The sequence below is a fragment of the Camellia sinensis genome, chromosome 11 (genome assembly GCF_055761805.1).
Source record: "Camellia sinensis isolate YWXY chromosome 11, ASM5576180v1, whole genome shotgun sequence".
Lineage (NCBI taxonomy): Eukaryota > Viridiplantae > Streptophyta > Magnoliopsida > Ericales > Theaceae > Camellia > Camellia sinensis.
In genome coordinates, this window is record NC_138971.1 from 108930938 (window position 1) to 108946834 (window position 15897).

A 15897-nucleotide genomic window follows, 5' to 3' on the forward strand; every position below is an offset into this window, starting at 1 on the left:
GGGCTCACGGCCGCGACTCTGAAACTTCTGAACGAGTACATTATGCAACATCACCAAGCACTCAATCGGTGACGTCTGAGTCTTAAGGTTGGTCAAAAATGGGGTGTCTACAGTTGCCCCTCTTTGACAGAACTCGGAAGTCACAAGTGACGGGAGTGAATGTCAAAGCCCAGAGACGACCCATTTTTGACAAGGCCGAAGACTTAGACAAACAGGCGTGATAAACAGAGATGTGCCCGCAGGCAGGGGCAAAATGCAAAATGATATGCAGGAAGATTTTGATAATTGGACTTATACGCTACGCGAAGCCGGTTTTGATAATTGGACTTATACGCTACGCGAAGCCGGTTTTGATAATTGGACTTATACGCTACGCGAAGCCGATTTGAAGAGTGGACTTATACGCTACGCGAAGCCAGTTTGAAGAGTGGACTTATACGCTACGCGAAGCCAATTTGAAGAGTGGACTTATATGCTACGCGAAGCCAATTTGAAGAGTGGACTTATACGCTACGCGAAGCCAAGTTGAAGAGTGGACTTATACGCTACGCGAAGCCAAGTTGAAGAGTGGACTTATACGCTACGCGAAGCCAAGTTGAAGAGTGGACTTATACGCTACGCGAAGCCAAGTTGAAGAGTGGACTTATACGCTACGCGAAGCCAAGTTGAAGAGTGGACTTATACGCTACGCGAAGCCAAGTTGACGAGTGCACTTATACGCTAGGCGAAGCCAAGTTGAAGAGTGGACTTATACGCTACGCGAATCCAATTTGAAGAGTGAACTTATACGCTACGCGAAGCCAAGTTGACGAGTGGACTTATACGCTACGCGAAGCCAAGTTGAAGAGTGGACTTATACGCTACGCGAAGCCAAGTTGAAGAGTGGACTTATACGCTACGCGAAGCCAAGTTGAAGAGTGGACTTATACGCTACGCGAAGCCAATTTGAAGAGTAGACTTATACGCTACGCGAAGCCAAGTTGAAGAGTGGACTTATACGCTACGCGAAGCCAAGTTGACGAGTGGACTTATACGCTACGCGAAGCCAAGTTGAAGAGTGGACTTATACGCTACGCGAAGCCAAGTTGACGAGTGGACTTATACGCTACGCGAGGCCAATTTGAAGGTTGGACTTATACGCTACGCGAAGCCAAGTTGAAGAGTGGACTTATACGCTACGCGAAGCCAATTTTGAAGAGTGGACTTATACGCTACGCGAAGCCATGACATCACTCATGATTATGCAAAGAGAGCTGTAATGAAGGAATTATGCGAAATAGATGCAACATTTTAAGCGAATGCTAGGCAAGCAAGTAAACTCGGGCCAAACTACACCTCGTGCAGAAAGGATGTAAGAAAATTATGAAATTCTCACTGCGAATACATTGTGCATGTGTGATAGATACACAGAGCGAACATGTGATTGATACACAAAAAGGTGAGCACAAAGTGTGATAGATGCACTAAGTGAACAAAGTATGATTGATATACTAAATGAATGAAGTGTGATTGATACACTAACTAAATAAATGATCTTAAAACGGAACTTCTTTGAATGAACCGTACATACAATATTGTGCATGAAATGAGAAAGAAACTTGATAAGTACAATGCATTACAATGCATGATGCTTAAGGAAAGCAATAAATGGACAAAACAGCACTTTAGAAAGCACCTCATGAGGTGAGTGGCGGTGAACCGCTCTGCTCTGATGGGGATCTTCCCCTGTGCTCTTCGAACACTTACCTTCATCTTACAGTACAAAGGCTCTGAAATACTGACAAGGGTTCTTCATGTAGAACACTTTGGATGTTGCCTTTCTTCCTGATCACATTCACAACTTTCCCTATTCTCCAACGGGGTGACAGACTAGGTTGGTTCAGTATCCAGAATTGAGGTGCATACATGCTATCTCAACCTATGGGGCTTCCATACAGATTTCAAGCCGAGGACATGCCTCTGGGTATTTAAACCAGACTTTAGTCTCGGAAATCCTGAACCTTTACGTTCTAGGCATCAGCCATTCGAACTCTAGTTTCCACCGTCGCAGTTGGTCTCCTAGGAACTCATTGCGAACACAGCCAAGATGCCTCTGGCGGGGAATGGTACTCAGGGAGAGCACTTCGATTTCCATTCTGGCATGAAGCAGGCTTGATCTTGAGCTTGAGGTAGAGGCACACTCATACTTCGAAGCTTTGGCAAGACTTAAAGAGGTATACATCACGGAATGTAGTCTCGGAACTTACTAAAGTTGAAACAAACTCAGATGCTCGACATTTCCTCTTTTGCTTTTGCTTTGTAGTCTAGAACCCATATAGCTTCAAATAGGTCCTAGTTCTACTGTTCTCGCATGACCTGGGTTGAACCCTGCGGTTTTATGAAAGAACAAATCTTGTTTTGCACAGATGTGGAGAACGGCATGGCACTCGGAGCGCAAAACGATTTTATTTTTGAATTGATAAATGAGCTTTTGACCGGGTATCGAGCCTACGACTGAACACAGCAAGACATCTCAACAAAGAAATAAAAGGCACGCAACCTAGACACATCGAGTAACACTCGAAACGACTCAAAACAAGAATCGAGATAAAACAAAAAGACACGACACTCAGGCGTGCACAGGGAGCCTGTTTCACTGGGTAGTGTTTCCCACCCTTTCTCATTTGTGGTTCTCACATCACTCGGCCCTCAAGCTCTATTTTTCTGAAAAATCCCTCTTCTCACTTTTCCTCTCATCGCACGTGTCTCTATTCTTCAATCTCTCATTTTTTCTTCATCCCTCCCCCGGGTGGTTGATGGATGAGCAGGAAGTTGCGGGCCCACACCCAACATAATCAGCTCGCGGCTATTTCCTTCGGTGACATCTGTCGATGCGCCGGATGAGGGAATGGTGCATCTCGATCCATTCCAATTCGTGCTTCGCACTCGGCTTGATACCTCGCTGCTTGGAGGATGAGAGAGCTTTCTGCCCTTTGTTGTGCCCTTTTCTGCCGAATATGGTGCCTTTTCCGACAAGTAGAGTGCCCTTTCTGGCAAGTATGTTGACAATGGGAAAGACAGGAAGCCTGACTCAACTGTGCCCCTAGTTCATCATTTTGACCATTTCTTTTGTTTTAGTTTTCTCCTAAAAAATTTTGACCAAAATAAGAGTTAGACTAACGTGCTTGTTCAATTTTTTGATTTAAAATCATGCAAGTCAGGCCATGAGCACTGAAAATTTTCCTCTTTTGGGTCCAAGAAATGGTCCAGTTTTGAAAAATGGAGTACTTTTCGAAAAGGTTAGTCAACCTCAGTAAAAATTCTCAAAAACTATTTTTGCAAACGGCCACTGCTCAACGAGCACGGAACCCACTCTCGAGATGCACAACCTCGGATCCGTAGCAATGGAAAATTGCCCCTTGTCTGAAGGACACTGCATGGCAACGAAAAGTTGCCCCTTGTTTGAACGGCGTCGCGGCGCATTGAATGGCAACGGAAAGTTGCCCCTTGTGTGGATGGCACCGCAGCGCATTGTAGGCAGTCCTTAGAGCGACGAATACAACCAAATTCTCAGATACAGAGAAATTGAAGATGATCAAAACCATTACATGGGCACAGTCAATTTGAAGTATTTTACGGCTGGACTTCAGAATGAAGTTGCCTACGTATCCCAAAGATGGGAATCAAGCCTCACGTAGTTCGGGGTTAAGGTACACTCGGGTATTAACCTCTCCTTTTTCGGCTCTAACTTTTGCCAAGGCGCCCGTTGCAGGTTTTCGACCTTGCGAGCTTTTTTCTTCTTTTCTTTTCAATTCTTTTCATTTCTTTTCTTTGCATTTTCTTTTCTGTTCTTTTCTTTGCATATTTCTTTTTTGTTCTTCTTTTTTATCTTCTTGCATTTTTTGTATTTTTCTCTTGCTCTAACTTTTGCCTGGGTCGCCCTTCCGGGTTTTCGGCCCAGCGAGCCTCTCAAGGGTAAAAGTGTAACGTTGTCCATGCCAAATGGTTTTGAAATCCTGAAATTATCTGAATCCAGGAGAATGGCTGCTGTTCTAGCTTCGTAAGCTTCTCCTGATGAGATCTGATCTTTTTGATCTGACTTTCCTGGCCTCTTGTTCGAGGGCTGCTTCAAATCTGGCCACACAGGCCTCACATCATAGTTGACCGTTGAACCTTCTGAATTCAAGTTCAAGGTTTGGAAGCGAAGGGGTTGAGTCTCGAGGCTGAGAGCGATCCTAGGCTGCACAATCTCAAGAGCGATTCCACACAGGTCTTCGCAAGACCGCGCAAAACATTTTGTTTTTTGGAAGTTTTTAAGAAAGCGACAAATCGCTCGCGCTGAAGGTATTGTGAAACCAGTCTGGATCAAGCCAGGGTCCTTCTCAGTACTCACGCTAACAAGCATGATTTCATTCATTAAGGGCTTAGCATGCCTCTCTTTCTCTCAAATGATCAAAGTTTTGCGAATCCCGAGGAATTCCTTCCTCTTCGTTTTCACCGCAGTGTTTAGAAAAAAAAATTGAAAAAACTTAGGTCAATGCAATGATTTTGGGGTGCAGAAGAGTAGGTGGAATGCACTGCCATTTCATTCAAATCCCGGCACAACTAGTACATGGCAGAAGCAAATGTGAGAGTGTGGAAATCACTGCTGTTTCATTCAAAATCTGTTGGTACAACTGGCTCCCTGGCAGAAACAGACTCAAAACAAAACGAAAAGACAAGCACAAAACAAAATGGTGATGCCCGAGGTAACACCCCCCGGAATCACCCGACTCCTATACAACAGGACTGACTTGATACAACAAGACAGACCCAAAACAAAAGAGACTGACTCAAAACAAAACGACAGACTCAAAACAAAACGACAAGACTGACTCAATACCCAAGTCAGAATGTAGCATTCGCCAACTGCTCAAAACAGTGCGTGCCATACGTCATATCTGGAGTAAACTGAGTGCCGCCCGCAGGTGGTTCATCCCTCGATCACATCACGTTATCCCCCACAAATTCACTGATCAAGTGCCGATAGGCTTTGCAGGACTTGGTGCGGGGATGACCCCATTGTCAAACAAATCTTGTACATCATGGCGCAGACGAAAGCAACTGTCGGTGTCATGACCAGCTCGCTGATGGAAGGCACAGTAGTCGGCTGAGTTGTGCGAGAGAGGGAGGTTCTTTGGTAATGGCTGCGGCTTAAGGGGCTTCAAATGCCCTTTCTTGATCAAAACCTCTAGAGCCTTTGACAAAGGCATATAGAGGGCATGGAAGACCCTCCGACCTCGGGGTTGGTACTTCAAGGTTTGTGGATTTTTGCTGGACGCGCCAACAGGGGGATTAGCAGGTGCTGGCCTGGTTTGCTGATCTTTTCCGAGTGCAGGATTATAGCCGAAAGGAACGTTTCTGATACAACGACCCTTCTCCTGGCTTGCCCCTTGATTCAAACTGCCCCCAACTTGAGTGGCGAAAATGTCGTCCACAGTTTTTGCAACGATCGCGAACACTTGCTCTTTGTTCAGTCCCTCGGCCTTCAAAGCCTCAACAGCCAACAGAAGATATTCATGAGGATCCATGTCCACCTCTACCTCGTTCTTTCCACTCGCCTCCACTTTACGAAGGTATTGGCATTCCTCAAATATAGCCCGTTCCGAAATTGGGGAGCCTTTTGACATGAACTCCCTGGCATGTGATGTGGTTGATGACGGAGCCGATGTCCCGGAGGCCAAACCTATCACAGTTCTCTGAAGATCTCCGATCATTCTCTTCAACTCAGAAGTCGTGGGCTCACGGGTTTGAGATGATTTGGGGTCCAAGTGCATCCATCGTGCTTAAGCCCATGCTTTCCGGGATAAACATCTCGGGTTTGAGTATATAGGTTGGGGTGTATATACTGGGGTTGTAGGTGGGTGGCAGTGTTTGGCTGAGGTTGAGATGTGGAGGAGGCACTTGGTCCTTGGGGTTTTGAGGTGGAACTATTGTCTGGTTGTCAATGAGATTCTGGATCTCATGACGAAGGCGGTAGCAACCATCGGTGCCATGGCCGCGCTGTTGATGATATACACAGTATTTGCTGGGGTTATGTCTGGCGGGGAGTGGATTTGGCGAAGGTTGAGGATTAAGGGGTTTGAGGTGCCCTCTTTCCATCAGAACTTTGAATGCCCTGGTTAGGCTCATATGGAGGGGGGTGAAAAATCTACCCTGAGCTCGGGCTGAGCTGGCTATTTGTAGGCTGGCCTTGGCAAAAGGGTCGGCTATGGCGACTGTGTTGACTTCAGCAGGTTTGGAAATAGTGCTACCACCAGCATTGGTACTCTCGGCTGGGAGCCTTACGGCAACCTCGGTGGACCAATCCTCAATGTCGTGAATGGAGTTGAGGCCCTGTGCCCTCTTGAATTGTTTCTCAAGGTTCACAACTTTCACTGCAGTCAGATTGAATTCATTAACATCAGAAAAAGGAAGCCTCTCAGTAGGCTGCACCGGGGTTGTGGAAACTCGGGCTTGAGTCAACCTTTCTCGGGGATCTGGACCCTGCAAATCTTCAGCTGGTAGAAGTGGGTCAAAGTTCAACTGGGGTCCCGAAGCTGGATACGAGGCAGATGCCCCAGATGGGCGCTGCGTTTCAATACTGGTCTCAGCCTGCATGGCAGTTCCCTGATTTAACGCTGCTATCATGGCCACAAATTCTTCCGAAACCTGTGCCATCACGAGTCTGCTGATGATGTGATTGGTGACTGTCGGATCAGATGAACAAAATGAACCCTATCTGGCCCTCTGTCTTACCTCAGCGAAGGAACACTGATTTGCCTTTGAACTGAATTTCCGACCTGACAAAGTCTATCAACATGGATCCAATGTACCCGGGGGATATCGGAGCCTTCTGAAGCTATAGTTTCAGGATTACCCTAGCAAAAGAGAAAACGTGCAGCATCTCAGCCTGATTTCACCTGAACAGATACGAGCATAGTTGAATGAGTATGCTCTCTATTGAATTCTGCCCAAAATTTTGCCGGTGAATTGATACCCTCAGGCAAAACTGATTCCCAGATACTGATTGATGCCCGCAGGCCTGATGCCCAAACTCATACACTGATACATGCATTCCTGTAGAGACGCACTCTAAAGCACATAACAGATGAGTGAGAGCCAAAACACCCCTATGTTGGGGTAGGGTTTCCCTGTCCTATTTTGTCAGGAGCTAGGGTTTCATTACGCACGCAGTAGTTTCAAACAACCTATAAACGGGTAAGCAACCTGTCCTAGTTTGGAATGGTCACTATGGATCCGTATATGCACTAGGTCGAATGGTCAAAAAGGGTGCCCCGGTAAAATCGGGGTTTGTGTTCCCATACTGGCAGAGCCCACAACCGGTCAGCCTTATGGTCATGCCTTGACAAGACAAGCCTCCGGCAAACCGTTCAGGAATAGCAGATGGCAAACATGGTGTCCTAGGCGCACCAATGCAAATGCAATGCAAAGAATCACACAAGTGTAGTAAAAAACAGATATTATGAGTTCGAGTCAAGTTCTCTAAATCCCCAGCAGAGTCGCCAGAAACTGTAACAAGCCCGCGGGGGACCTCGCTACAGCTCGGACTCGACTTTGTAGTCACGGTTCTAAATCTGAACCAAAGAGTCCAAATTCGGCAAATCGTTTTAAGAAAACAGATTTTTGAAAGAAGTGCCAAACATGGACTGCTTTGCCAGATACAGAGTCGCCACCTAAATATTTTATTTTGGGAAATTTAGGAAACCCTGACTCGGTGCCAAAAGGCCACGTGTCCGTCATCACCAAAGTTGCCTCGGCTCGGGAACTTGGGTACGATTGGGGAAGGTCACTTCGTGAGCACCCCCGCTCGCCCGGTCATAGACCGGCCTCTACTAACCATGATATCAATTTTTGAAAACATTGTGAGTTCTTATTCCAGTTTATTAGCCTAGGTTACGATGTGATGCGCACAGCATACAAGTATAGACTGGATCGCTTGAATTGGAACAAAACATTTTGTGTTTTTGAAAGAGGTTTTTGCTACCCACAGGTAGGCTTGAAACATTTGATGATTTACTCCAATTCAGATAACCCAACCTTCACCCACAGGCATTCAAGCAGTTATATCATATAAGCACATAGCCTCATGGCAAGCATGCTATTCATGGCAATACTCACACGCATGCAAGGATGCTAAAGCATAAAGCTCACCGGGTACTCCAAGCCAAAATAGAAACTTATTAGAAATCATGCATGAATCCTAAGTATACAGAAATGCCTAATGCAACACATGCAAAATGCAACTATAGCAGGCTCGGCTATTCTAAGATGATATATGAAATGTTACAACTACCATATATTCAACTTGGAATTGAAAGTACGATGCAGTTAGTATGATGCGCCGAGCCCAGTGCATGCGATACAGATGAATGATGCAAACATGCTGTCATACTGTATGCTAATTTAAACATGCCCTAATCTAACCATTGTAAGCGGATAAATAAAAGGGAGAAAGACGTGGGGTTGGAAGACATACATCACACTCACCCACACTTATTACAGTTGTGCCCTCACTCGGAGGGTCCGAATAAATATACAGTCCAAATATTACAGTCCCCAAATAAAAGAATATTACAGTCCAAAAATATTACAAAATTCTAATTAATTAAAGAATTAACTAAGAAAACAAGTAAAACTGGCATGCAAGCCAGGGACTGCCTTGCTTCTAGTGGATGATGCATGTCCGGATTGTCTTGCGCGGAAATCCACCGGAATGCCCCAATTAGCCTCTGTTTACACCTGTTCTTGAAATGCGTGCCAAGCCCCGAAAGGTTGCTGATTCTTCGTTTTGCTACAACAGAGAGCAGGAAAGGGGCATAGCAATGTATCTGCACAGATGTATGCATGTCTCGATCCTCGTGCCACCAATCACGCATACTGAGGCATGATGGCCGAGGAGTCGAAATGCACGACTCAATATAGGATGAATGCACATGAAACTACAGCTAAAACCTAACTCCATCATGGATAATCCGGAGTGTCGGTGACTAGGGAATTGAGACACATTCCGTCACTCGGAGTACGAAATGCACCTCGTTTCCCGTGCCCGGACTAACTCCTATTCCGGACACGATGCAATATGCATGATATGCATGAAATGCAACTAAGATACAATCCTAACATACTCAATGCTATGAAAATGAGATGCCTCGAAATGCGTGCACACGGGCACGCAAACTGAGAAAATGGCAGAATGCTATGAAAATGAAATGCCTCGGAGTGCGTGCACACGGGTACGCAAACCGAGAAAATGATATGTGTCTCGAAATGCATGCACGCGGGCACGCAAACCGAGGCGATGATATGTGTCTCGAAATGCGTGCATGCGGGCACGCAAACCGAGGCGATGATATGATGCTATTAAAATGAGGTGCCTCGAAATGCGTGCACACGGGCACGCAAACCGAGGCAATGGTAAAATGTGATAAAATGACATGGAAATGACAAATGGGCTTATACCAACATGAGTGAGCCTCAGCCACACTCACATAGGATGCCTGTGGGTAAAAAAGGAGTGCCTCGAAATGCGTGCACACGGGCACGCAAACCGAAGCGATGCAAAAGCGATGCGAATGACATGGAAAATGCAACATGGACTTATACTAACATGAGAGAGCCTCAGCCACACTCACATAAGATGCCGATGGCAGAAAATGAAGTGCCTCGAAATGCGTGCACACGGGCACGCAAACCGAGGCGGTGAATACGCAATGCAAATGACATGGAAAATGACAAATGGACTTATACTAACATGAGAGAGCCTCAGCTGCACTCACATGAGATGCCGATGGCAGAAAATGAAGTGCCTCGAAATGCGTGCACACGGGCACGCAAACCGAGGCGGTGAATACGCAATGCAAATGACATGGAAAATGGCAAATGGACTTATACTAACATGAGAGAGCCTCAGCCGCACTCACATGAGATGCCGATGGCAGAAAATGAAGTGCCTCGAAATGTGTGCACACGGGCACGCAAACCGAGGCGGTGCTAAAATGTGATGAAATATGGAAAAAATGATATGCAAGCATACTAATGGAATTTCAGCACTAAAATATGGGGAAAAAACAATCCCGAAATGAAGCGAAATGACATGAAATGCAAGGAAATGTCCCGAAATGCAACATTAGGCACCCGAAATGGCCTATAGCTATGCCAAACATGCACAATATGGACATGCAATGCAAAGACAGAATCTAGACAGTCCCGAAAGATGCACTTTCACAGTTATAAACATGGCCAAACAGCAAGTATAGGTAGGGGAAAAATAGCATGCAAGGATAGGGGCCAAAAGAGGGGTAATGAAGCAAGTGGTATAAGCAAAACTCAAACTGAAAAATTTCCTTCTACAACACTGAAGATGGACCAAAAATATGAACATTTACAGTATATGGCAGACCTCAAATCAGTATACAAATATGCCAAAATTGTGATGCAAGACAAGGCTCAAAAGGTGCTATAACATGAAGTATATAAAATAATCACCAAACAGAAAAAAAGTGTGAATGAAACATGAAGTATAGGCCAAAATAATGCCACTTTTAGTTCGGACCAAGGGCCAAAAACAGAAGCAAAGAGGGCTATCAATTTATGCAAAAATGGGGCCAAATAGGGGATATAACTACAAGTGACACATGGAAGCACCAAAAAATGTTGAGCCCTTCTCCAATGTTGAAGAGGGGCTCAAAATAAGCCTTATATCAGTTTATAACACGCTCAAAAACAGATTTCTCATGGGCCAAAAATAGCATGCAAAACTATGACATACAAGAGGATCATTGAAGCAAGTATATTATGGAGGGCTCAAACAGGGTTGAGGCCTTAATGAGAAGTGAAGATGACCTCAAAATATGGCCCTTTTCAGTTAGGGCCGGAGCTTGAAACCAAAAAGAAGTGGGACTTAGAAATAGATCAAGAAAAAAGGTCAAAAGGGTAAAAGTGTTACTTACCCTTGAAGATTCAAACTTTTGTTGCTTCTTGGATGGATTTGCAGCTTCTTTAGCCTTCAAGAATCCTTCCTTGTTGCTGGAAATGAGATGGTGGTGGTAGAGCTTGGTGGTGTAGAAGGAATAATGGTTAGGGACTTAGGGTTTTTTCAAGAGTTGAGAAGGAAGAAGATGGAGTTCTATATGGGAGCTTGAAGAAGAGTTTTTCTAACCCCAACAAAGAACAAGGTTTGCTTGCTATATAGGCCAAAGAAGGGGTGTAAAGGTGGGGGAAAATGAGGGTAAAACTCCCCCACAAAATATCCCCCGGATACAGATAATATCTGGGGGATATTGCCCCACAGCTGTAAAGTGCACAGTGCAAGGAAGCAGGCCGACCCATTACTTTTGCTGGAGGTGGCCGGCCGGCCACACCCCCTAGCCGGCCGGCTAGGGGTCAAAAGGGTCAATGCGATTTTCTGGTCGGCCAGCTACTGGAGAGGTACCCCTATGTGTGTATAACACAACCATGTGGTTAAAAATCCGAGAAAGTGGGTCCAAGGGGTTCAACATTGGCTCGGAAATAGGGGGTCAAAAGGGTCAAGTTGAATTACTGGCCGGCCATGAACTTTTAGTGGCCTCCCAGGTGTGTACATCACAGATATATGGTTCAAAGTTCAAGAAAAGGGGTCCAAGGGGTTCAACATTAGCCCGGAAGAAAGGGGTCAAAAGGGTCAGGTGACCTTAATGGCCGGCCACCAACTTTTAGGGGCCTCCCAGGTGTGTAGATCACAGATATGTGGTTGAAAGTTGGCAACACTAACCCTAGGGTGTTCAACATTAGCCCGGAAGTTGGAAAAAAGGGCGCCGGGAGGCTCCGGAGGAGAGATAATTGGCTGCTGCAACAATTGCTGGCCTCCCACCCTTCAGTGACCTTCCCTGTGATAAAACAGAGGTGCCTGCCAAAAATGAACGAAAACCGTTGCAAAACGAATGTTCGGGAGCCAAAACACGCAGTTCGGGATCCCGAAAATGGGCTGTTAAACACCGAAAGTGGCGTTCGGCCACGAAGTGGGTTTCTGGGACCCCAGTGTCCCTCAAAAGGGAGCAAATAAGATGTATGCCAAAAATCAGAGCAACAGGAGATGGTTAAGCGGTCCCGAACCGAGGCACACGGCCTGACGGCTCCGAAAACCGGGAACCGGACTCCGAAATGGGAAAAATGGCCTACGGCCACCAAATGTAGCCTGCGAACATCGAGAGATGGTCTACGGGACCTCTCCCTCCCCTCAGGAAAAGAAACAGAGAAAACCGAGTCTAGCTCGCAAACCGAGACAAGGCACAGAAAAGGGTTCGGAAGTCCGGAGGCAGGGCTCACGGCCGCGACTCTGAAACTTCTGAACGAGTACATTATGCAACATCACCAAGCACTCAATCGGTGACGTCTGAGTCTTAAGGTCGGTCAAAAATGGGGTTTCTATAGGACTCTTTTGCATTTCTCCGTTTCACATTGTACTTTTGAAACCAGATTCAGAACCACGGGAGTCCGAACTGTAAGGCTAGTCGTATCCGAAAGGAGCATGAAAAGCAAGCTACACGAGTGTTGTTTAAGTATGAAAAAAGACCCCTCCATACTTAATGATTTAATCTCTTCAGAGGTTCATTACCATGGCATTACATCTCTCTCATGCAAAAAACAGCTTCTTGTTTAACACTTTTCTCCATTTAGTGGACTTAATTCACATTCTTGGACTAAAATGACAAAAGAATGGAAATGTAATTAAAAAAAGCAATAAAATTGAATTAAAAGAGATAACAAGATAATAAAAAATGGATTGGGTTCAATCGGACATTAGTTGAACCCATTGAGTCTTGAACCGTTTCATACTCTGTAGTGATGATAATGGGTCAAGATTCAAGGTCTACCACTTCCATTGATCAATTCCATGCTAAGAAAGAGGTTTTTGTTGATCTTTCATTATCATTTATTGAGACTTTGTCTCTCGAGTCATAGATCATCACGTAATGAGTTTGCGTTGATTGATGATTTGCGAATCGAGTCTATCCATCTTTTGATCTGTTTGATGATAAGGAGAGGTAGAGTGGACAAACATCTCCCAAAAATACTCTATTTGTGCTTTGTTTCATATCTGTTGCAACAGGGTAGTGGCAAAAACTAGTGGCCAGTCGACCACCTCACTGTACAGCCGACTACTTTACATGGTCGGCCGGCCACCTCATTTTAGATTAGCAGTGCCATTTTCATGGCAGAACAAAGCAAAAGCTGAGGTGAAAATAGTTCAATTTTTTTACCGCAAAGCAGAACCATTATGGCAGCCAAATAAAGGACATTTTCAAGTGGAAATTCGCATTCATGCACAAACAATTCTTCGTCCCCTGTGGCCCCGTTAATTGTACCTAGATTAATCTTTTGAACTTGTAATAGCTTAGTTAATTAATTTCGTGTTGTAATTAATTAATTAGATTCATTCTAATTTGTAATAATTAGCTAGTGTAGTTAATTCATTTCTTTGGTAATGTAATAGTTAGTTAATTTGGTAATTAGCTAGGACATTTATTCGAACCCTACTGTGCGAGGGCAAAATTATAATATTGTTATGTCTTACAACCCAACTTCTTTCTCCTTTTTATTTACTCGCTTATGATGGATAACATATAACATCATGTTTTCTTTAGCATTTTCCATGACTTGCATCCATATGTTTTGCATGCATTGGGTTCAGTACATCATTCTAACTCTATGGTCGTACATTAGTTATGTGAATACGTACTTCACCTCATGCTATCAAACTGATTCATATGCCATGTTAAATAAATTGAACCTATTAGTTGCATCTTTACATGTGTTGCATTAGGCATTAGTCATTTGAATTGTTTAGGATCATGCATTTTTTCTAACTATTTCCTCTCTTTTGGCTCGCCTCAGCTACTTAGGGTAAGCATTTTTTGTTTTAGAATATCGCATGTGTGCAATTGTTGCCATGTCAAGCATATTTTCCATGAGGCTAAGTGCTTAAATGATACACCTGTTTGAATGCTGATTGATGGAGGCTTTTCACTTAAGTTGGGATAATTTGATTAATGCAAATATGAGCCCACTTTTCATGTAGAATATATTCAAAACACTTTTCAAAACAAATATGAAATCAAAGCGTTCCAATTTTTTTGAACTAGTTGTAGACGCGCCCGCGGAGGGGGACCTCACTACTACAGTTCGGACTCGATTTGTGTCACGGTTCTTAATCTTGAACCAAAGAGTCCAAATCCGGCAAATCGTTTTGAGAAACAGATTTGTGAAAAGTAGTGCCAAACATGGACTGCTTTCCCAGATACAGAGTCGCCACCTAAATATTTTAAAATGGGAGAATTTAGGAAACCCTGACTCGGTGCCGAAGGCCACATGTCCGTCATCACCGGAGTTGTCTCGGCTCGGGAGCTAGGGTACGATTGGGGAAGGTCAGCTATGAGCACCCCCTCTCGCCCGGTCCGAAGACCGGCCTCTACTAACCATGATATCCGTTTTTGAAAACGTTATGTGTTCTTATTCCGGTTATTAGCCTAGAATTACTATGTTATGCACGCAGCAAACAAGTATAGACTAAATTGCCTAATTTGGAAATAAGCATTGCATATCCGTTTGTTTTGGAAAAATGTTTTGGAGTTTGCTACTCGCAAGTAGGCTAAAATACGGATTTCAACGAGTTTTTCCAACTCAAACAATCCAACCTTCACCCACAGGCATTCAAACAGTTTAACACATAAGCATTTAGCCGCATGGCAAGAGTACTGTCATGTTAACATTCACACGCATGCGAGATGCTAAAGCATAAATAGTTACATCGTACTCCGTACCAAAACAGTAAACTAGTTAGCAAACATGCATGTCCTAGTTCATGTTAGATTGCCTAATGCAACACATACAGGATTCAATTAGATAGGCTCGGCTAACCTAAGCATGGCATATGAAATGCGATCAACTATCACATATTCAATTTTTGAATTGAAGTACAAATGCAGTTAGCGTGATGTACCGAACCTAATGCATGCAATACAAATGCATGAATGCACGCATGCATAGCATAAGGTATGCTAAATTAAACGTGCCCTAATACTAACCAATAAAGCAGGTAAGTAAAAGGGAAGAAAGAAGTGGGATTGGAAGACATACACACCACTCACGCACACTTATTACAGTTTTGCCCTCACTAGGAGGGACCAAATAAATAATACAAATTAATTAACTACGCAAGCTAATTAAATATTACAAATTGCCTAATCAACTAAGCAAATTAACTTAAGCTAAGAAAACAAGAAAGCACCTCGGGAAATGCACCGCCATGCGTAGGCTGCCTTTGTTTTCCTTCCTTTACTCCCCTGGAGGTTGCCAAAACCTCAGGACTGCTTCTCTGGACATTGGGGAGTGCCACCGGCTGAATGGAATTGCCACCGGCAGTGTGGTATGGTCACTGGCACAAAGTAAAGCTATTGGCTGGTGATTTAATGCCGGTCGGCAATATATACTGCCGGTCGGCAAAGAAAGCCTGCAGAACCTGCAACTCACAGCAACAGAGGGCAAGGCAAAGCATGGCAACACAATTCAAGGCATATATGCAACAATCATGTCCCTTATCATAGTAATGACTCAAAGAGGCATGTGTCTCAATTCTCGGACCACCAATCACGCATTTCCATGCATGATGGCCCAAAGAATCAAGTATGCAACTTTCATGTCAAATGAAATGCAAACCATACAAACAAACCAAGGCCCAATTCCTATCACCAAGTCAAGGAACAAGGCATGCATGCAAGATGCAATGCAACCTAGGCATGCAAGCTAAGGATGCAACATGGCATGGCAAGGCACTTATGCAAGCATACAAGCACACATGAGGCAATGCAAATGGATGAAAAGATGGACTTATACATGATT